Source organism: Tamandua tetradactyla, chromosome 14 (assembly GCF_023851605.1).
Source record: "Tamandua tetradactyla isolate mTamTet1 chromosome 14, mTamTet1.pri, whole genome shotgun sequence".
NCBI classification, from domain to species: Eukaryota; Metazoa; Chordata; class Mammalia; order Pilosa; family Myrmecophagidae; genus Tamandua; species Tamandua tetradactyla.
Window position 1 is genome coordinate 55,811,716 of NC_135340.1, and position 7,299 is coordinate 55,819,014.

The 7,299-nt window shown below is 43.3% G+C and overlaps 1 long non-coding RNA gene across 1 annotated transcript; it reads left to right on the forward strand.

Moving 5' to 3' along the window:
- Nucleotides 1-97: 97 nt before the first annotated feature.
- Nucleotides 98-5,903, forward strand: LOC143655123 (uncharacterized). The gene is made up of 3 exons (XR_013162055.1): nucleotides 98-304; nucleotides 4,259-4,347; nucleotides 5,786-5,903. It is a non-coding gene; the product is annotated as an uncharacterized LOC143655123 (long non-coding RNA).
- The last annotated feature ends 1,396 nt before the right edge of the window (nucleotides 5,904-7,299 follow it).

Sequence of the window (7,299 nt, forward strand, 5' to 3'; positions counted from 1 at the left end):
CCAACCTCAGAAGAGGCGCGATCCTATAAACAGGTTGGAGCCCCACCCCCGGGCACTCCCTCAGCCCGGCACCTTCCCCTTTGCCCTAAGAGCCGGGGTCAACCTGTCCCTCCGGACACCTCTCGCAGAGGTCCAGGCTATGGAGCAAGTTGCTACCCTGGTGTGCTGTGAGAGCACAGGCTCAGGCACGACAGAGACTTTCAGCAAATGACCGCTTTATTATCTACAAAGCACAGAGGGTCCAGAAGAGCCAAGGAGGAGATCCTGTCATGGCCAGTCTCCTGGGGAGGCCGACATTGCTCAGGTCAGAGTCGGGGGATGGCAGCTCTGTACACCCCACTTCAGCTCAGAGGGGAGAGACACCTACGCTGTCTGAGGATGGGCTGTTTGTACAACTCAGGGACAGGAGGCCTGGCCACTGAGAGTTCCTGTCCTGTAAGCTGCCGGGGCTGCTGTTCCCAGCTTCTGGGTTTAAGGTATGGTCAGGGGTTTTCTTGAGACCTGGCATCTCCTCCCTGCGGAGTAGAAATATGCCGAAACATCTGCACGTAATAAAAGAAGAGGTGGGAGTAGATCCGGGCTGGGAGAAGGTCACTGAGCCCATCCATGATGTCCCTGCACAGGCCCCACAGCTGGAGCAGCCACTTCCTGAACTGGGACACCAGGGCAGAAGATGCAGCCAGGGAAGGGAGACGTGTCCCTGGAGCTGTGGCAGGAAGCTGCTTCCCTTGAGGCTGAGGGCAGAGGCTAGGGGTGGGGAGCAGAGCTGAGGGACCCCCTGCAGCCCAGCCCCAGCCTGGGGGAGGAGGGTAAGACACCCACAACCAGGCAAGAGGCCAGAACTCCTGGGCAGCTTCACACAGCTGGAGTCTGGGTTACAGTAACAGGCATTCACCTGGGTGGGCCCTGTACTAGGGCTTTACCCTCCCCCGCCCCTGAGTAGATGCTGAGAGCTGCAGTGGGTCGGAACGTGGCTCAGATTTGAGGTCCCTCACCTTCAACGCCACCCTCACACCCTCAGGTCTGTCTGGTCCCAAGAGTTGAGGGATTTCTATTAGAAGCAAATGGAGAACTTCATGATGGAGATAAAAGGAATCAGCAAACATTTTAATGATCAATACTTTGTGAAATCACCCAACTGTTTATTCATTGTGCACAAAGGCTTACTGTGATGTAATGACAATTAAAGCTGGGTCCTCTTCTTGCACATACCCTGCCAAGGTTCTGAGAGGAGCCCAAGTAATAAGTTCAGGGAAATTTGCAAAGTAAACTATTCTAACCACAACTGGTTGAGACTACTGCCTTTCCATTCCCATATCACCTCTGTTAGCGTTGATGTGGCTTTGGATACTTTCAGGACCTGGTTAAGAAGCTGAGTTAGACACTTGCACACTGGTGTTTATGGTGGCAGTGTTCATGATTCGCAATGGATGGAAGTGGCCTAAGGGTACAAGGACTGAGAAACGGAAGCAGGAACTGTGGCATACACATACAATGGACTACCGAGTGGCTGTAAGAAGGAATGAAGTTGTGAGGCATGCAACTAGGTGAATGAAGCTTAAAGACAGTATGTTGAGTAAAATGCCAGAAACAAAAAGACAAATATTATCATGCATCACTCATATAGATTAACTATAATGTACAAAACCCGGAGCATTAAAGTCGAGAGCGTGCGTTATCAGGTTGGCGCCTATTGTAAAGGGTCCTAGATTGTAAGCTCTCACAGCAGTCACACACATTTAGGAGTTGTAACTGGACGTTTCTAAATTCTGAGCTACTGAGCTACTTGTGTGTAGCCTGGTTGTTCCTGAAACTTTAGAGATTTTTTACGTGCCACCTGGGACTCAGAGTTGAAGCTCTGAAGCTATGAAAGTCGGCATTACCCCATTCAGCAACTGTTTAAAAAGTAGTAAAAGTGGTCAGACTTTGACTAGGAATATGAATGAAGCTGGGTAGGACTAAGGTAAGTCAGAATACTGGGTAAAGAATGATATGGCCCATATTTTCAAACTTCAACCTTTGTGCAAGACCAAAGGGAGAGATGTTTATTTGGTGCAAAATTTATATTTTGGGTAGCACATTATCTAATTTAACTTGTATGGTCAGTTTACTTGAACATCATAATTACATGGAATCCTGACTAGGGCATGAGACCCTGCTGATCTCTATAGGCTAGTGTAGCCTTGATTCTTGAAGAAGACTGCATAACTACATAGCTTTTACATTGTGACTGTGTGATGCCCAGATATATCCCATAGTAATTTGGCAGGGAATAAAGAAGTATTTGCAAAGTCCCCTTGGGGGACTGAGGAGAAAGAAGGAAATATTCAATTTCTGCATTTGGGGAATTCCTGATATTCTCTCAAAAAGTGGGAACAATCAATTCAATAGGCTGAGCTCTCAATCTTGGAGATCGCCCTAATGAGGCTTATTTCTGCAAAGGAAAAGCTAAGCCTACTGACAATTATGTCTGAGAGTCAGCCTCAGAGAACCTCTTTTGTTGCTCAGATGTGGCCTCTCTCTCTAAGCCAGCTCAACAGGTGAATTCATTCCCTCCCCCCGCTACATGGGACATGACTCCCAGGGGTATAAATCTCCCTGGCAAAGTGGGACTTGACTCCAGGGGATGAGCCAGAACCCGGCATCATGGGAATGAGAAAGCTTTGTTGACCAAAAGGGGGAAGAGCAAAATGAGACAAACTAAAGATCTCAGTGGCTGAGAGATTTCAAACAAAGTTGAGAGGTTATCCTGGAGGTCATTCTTATGCATTATATAGATATCACTTTTTAGTTTATGGTGTATTCAAGCAGCTGGAGGGAAGTACCTGAAATTGTTGAACTGTGTTCCAGTAGCCTTGATTCTTGAAGGAGACTGTATAACTACATAGCTTTTACATTGTGACTGTGTGATTGTGAAAACCTTGTGTCTGATGCTTCTTTTATCCAGGATATGGACAGATGAGTACAAAATAACTAAATAAATAAATAACAGGAAGATAAAAGGTAAAAATTGGGTAGATTGAAACATGGTGAGTCAATGAGAGGGAGGAGTAAGTGGTATGGGATGTATAAGGGATTTTTCCTTCTTATTTCTTTTCCTGGAGTGATGCAAATGTTCTAAAAATGATCATGGTGAAGAATACGCAACGATATGATGATATTGTGAGCCACTGATTGCATAGTATGATTGGACTGTATGTGTATAGATATTTCTCAATGAACATATTTTAAAAAATCAGAAGTTGAGTTAGAGATACATTTGATTTGACTTAGTGGGATATATTTATGTGGTTTGCTGTCAGTTTCCTGTATAGCTAAGTTATTGCTAGCCATTCTGGTTTGGGAAGTTTCCAGGAATATTCCTACTGTGTACTGTGCTGACTCATCTGGCATTGTGTCACAAGGCTTCAAGGCCAGAGGTTGTATTGAAGCATGATTGTGTCCTTTGGTGCCAGAAGAATCAGGTAGAGGAAAAGAAATAAGGTATGAAATATATGCAGCCAGAAATTAGTCTGTAGAAAGTTCGTCTAATCAGACACATAAAATTCTAAATGGAGGATTTCATCTTCATTGACAGCTAATCAAAACAGAAGTTCTCACTTGAAAGGATTTTTCAGTCATACCTTGAGTGTATTTTTCCCTCTGATGGGAATTTCAAGACATAGATTTTATAATTCCTGTACTGTGAATAGCTAGCACATCTCTAATAGCTTGTCTCTGAAAGAAACTTGATTGTGTTAGTTTGAAGCTGTTATGGATCCTAGAAAAGAATACATTCTTTTAATCCATTCTTGCAGGTGCAGGCCTGTTGTGGGTGGGACCTTTCGGTTGGGTAATTTCAAGTGAGATGTGACCCACCCCATTCAAGGTGAGTCTCGATCCTTTGTCCTTTATGAGAGGATAAGAGTTTAGACAAATGCCCTGGAGAAGCTAACACTCAGAGAAATTCAGAGAGAGAGCTCTGAATCTAGAAGCTGAAAGCAATGAAATCTGGGAGAAAGGGACCAGCAAACACTGGCCATATGCCTTCCCATGTGACTGAGGTGCCCTGGATGCCAGCAGACTTTCTTCAGAGAATTGTTTCGCTTGAGTTGGACATTTTTCATGGTCTCAGAACTGTAATTGTAAGCTAATAAATCTCCATTGTTAAAAGCCAATTCATTTCCAGTGTATTGCATTCCGGCAGTTTCAGCAAACCAAAACAGAGATGGTGGCAGATTTTATTTTCCAAAGATGGCTCTTCTTGATCCTCTTTTAGGACCTTCCACTGTCCCATCAAGAGGTTGAGTGCAATTCTCCTCCTCCTGAAACTGGGTGGGCTCATGGCTCTCCTGCAACTAATGGAAGGTAAGGAAATGAATTTGCTTGACTTCTGGAGTTAGGTCATAAAAAGCAATGCGGCTTTCTCCTTGACGGTGGGAATACTCACACTTAGAGCCCTGAACCATCAAGTAAGCAGTCTAGCTCCCCTGAGGCTGCCATGCCATGTGGAAGACAAGCCACATAGAAAGGCTATAAGCAGTGCTGGAGTCTGCAGTCCTAATGGTCAAATCTTCCCAGCCCAAAGTTCCAGACATGTGATTGAATAAAACTTCAGATGATTCCACCTGCCAACACCACTTGAGGCTTCCTATCATGAGTATAGACAAACCAAACCTGTTGTGTCCCTTTTCGAATTTCTGTCCCAAAGAATCTGTGAGCATAATAAAGTTGTTGCTGGTTTATTCCATTGAGTTCGAGATAGTTTGTTATATAGCATTTGTAGCTAAATCATAGTTTTCCCCCTATTTGCTAATAATCTTAAAATTTTATATGAAATTACCAATGAAGAGTTGTAAAATGGGAAGAAACCATTTATAATTAATTAACTATCAATAATTTAAAAGAACTTTTCAATCAACCAGGCTAGAGGATAGATTGCTTTCTATTTGTCATAAAGAAAATGATATTGCAGAAATGAGATGATGAAGGGGACGTCATCATCTGGAGAGCACTGCAATAAGACACAAACCTCGTGCCATATGAAAAAATTGTCATATAAACTGTAAGCATTATATCAGTGTCCTATAAGTGAAATTACTTCAAAATAAAGGTCTTTCTTTTTAAAAAAGAGGCAATTAAGGAGTATGCAGCAAAAAATGAAGGAAAGGGCATTGTAGGGGTGTATTCAGAGTTGATTAACACAAATATTATCTTTTTAATTTTATGATTTGGGGGCATTTATCAGCTTTTTGTTTCTTTTTTATCAGATAAGATGCAGGTTTATGATAAAACCAAGCATAAAATACAGATTTTCCACACACCACCCTATTATTAACACCTTGCAATAGAGTGGTTAGTTGTTACAATTCATGAAAAAACTGCTTTATGATTGTACTTTTAACTATAGTCCATTGTTTACAATTGGGTTCACTGTTTGCGTTGCACAATCCTATGGCTTGTTTGTTTGCTTTTTAAGTTTTTATTCCAGTAACATATATACAAAATTTCCCCTTTTAAGCATATCCCAATATATAATTCAGTGGTTTTAATTATACTTAAAATTCTGTGCTACTATCACCACCACCCATTAGCAAAACTTTACTATCAACCCAAATAGAAACTCTATACAGTTTAAACTCTAACTCCCCATTCCCCACCCCGACCCCAGCCCCTGGGAACCTATAGTCTCATGTCTAACTCTATGAATTTGCTGAATAGGCAAATAATTATTTCATATCGGTGGGATTTTACAATATCTGTTCTTTTGTGTCTGGCTTATTTCAATCGATATTATGGCTTCAAGGTTCATGCATGCCGTGGCGTATAGTGGAACTTCATTCCTTTCCATGGCCGAGTCTATCCCGCTGTATTGATATCGCCCTCTGTATTTACCCATCCATCTGCTGACAGACACTTGGGTTGCTTCCATCTTTTGGCTTTTAAAAATTGTACTTTTGTGTGATTTCTTTTCTCATACTAAATAAACATCTAATTAAGTAAAACATCATTGTAATAAATACCATTCTAAATACATTTCGAAGTTGCATCCCTAATTTTGCATCACCTTGCATTAACTTCAGGCCCCATAGGTCATGGTACTGCCCCTGGTCACCCTGTTCAAAGCACTTAATAGAAACTGTATCTCTATTCATTCCCCAAACCCTATGAGGTGCAATTATTATCCTCATTTTACAAATGAGAAAATGAAAGCAGAGGTTAGTTGAGGAACTGTCCCTGGTCACCCCTGGGCTCTAGGCCAGAGGCAGTGCTCATAAGCTGTCTGCATGATATGAGATGAGAGGAAGAAGAGGCCCTCTTTCTTCTTCAAGTCTCAGAAGCAGCTCTTCAGAAACAACTCTTGAAGGCTAGACATTATGAGGAAAATAAAGCGTTTTCTAAACCCCTCAAATTTCCTTTTATTTATCACAAGCAAAGCTCTGAAGTCTGATGAGGGCATCTCTGGCTCAGCTTTGCCTGAAGACAGCGGATCTAGTCCTGGTCTTTTCAGCTGGGTCTCAGCCCCTCGCCATCTACTTTAAGTTCAGGAAAGAAGGGTTCGGTCACTTGCCTCCCTTTACCTTCTCCTACCAAAACCGACTAGAGTCCCTAAATAATCGTGTCATAGAGCAGAGGAGGCAGCTGGCCGGCGTGAGGAGGGCACGAGCTGACACAGCTGAGTCTCAATCCCAGACCAAAGCCCGGAAGCAAGGTGGATGGGTGGCAAGACTCAAGGAGTGAGGCAGGGATGACACATGCTTCAGCATTAATTGCCACATCAAGATCAAAGCACAGGGAGGTCTGCCCTCCTGCCTTATGAGGAGGAAGTGGTTATTCACTCTACTGAGGAGAGGAAAAGGACCATTTCCTGTTCAGGACAGCTCAAGACCAAGCAGGAAAGAGGCACCAGCTCCTCCCTCATTCCAGGGCTGTTGGAAAGGATGAGCGTCTCTGTAAGCAATAGGTACGATAACACCCAGACAGTCCATTCATTCATTCAACAAATATTTATTGAGGGTCTAACATCCTGGACAGAGATCCAGGTAAGGAAAAACAGGACAGATTCCCAGCTCAGGAAGCTTCTGCCGAGTATACAATCCACCTCCCACTCCCTGGCTCCCAGCCGATGGAGCACATCTGTGTTTTAGAACCTGGGACGTTACGCTGCTGGCCCTGGAGGGCGGGGGTGGGTATCTGACCGGAGATAGAGCCTCTGGAACTTCAAGGTAAAGAAGTACATACACGAAAGAGTTGTAACCAAGCGTTACTTGGTTTTTAATTAACTTTGGAGGTAGTGGTAGCAGGTACGTGAGCTTAAGG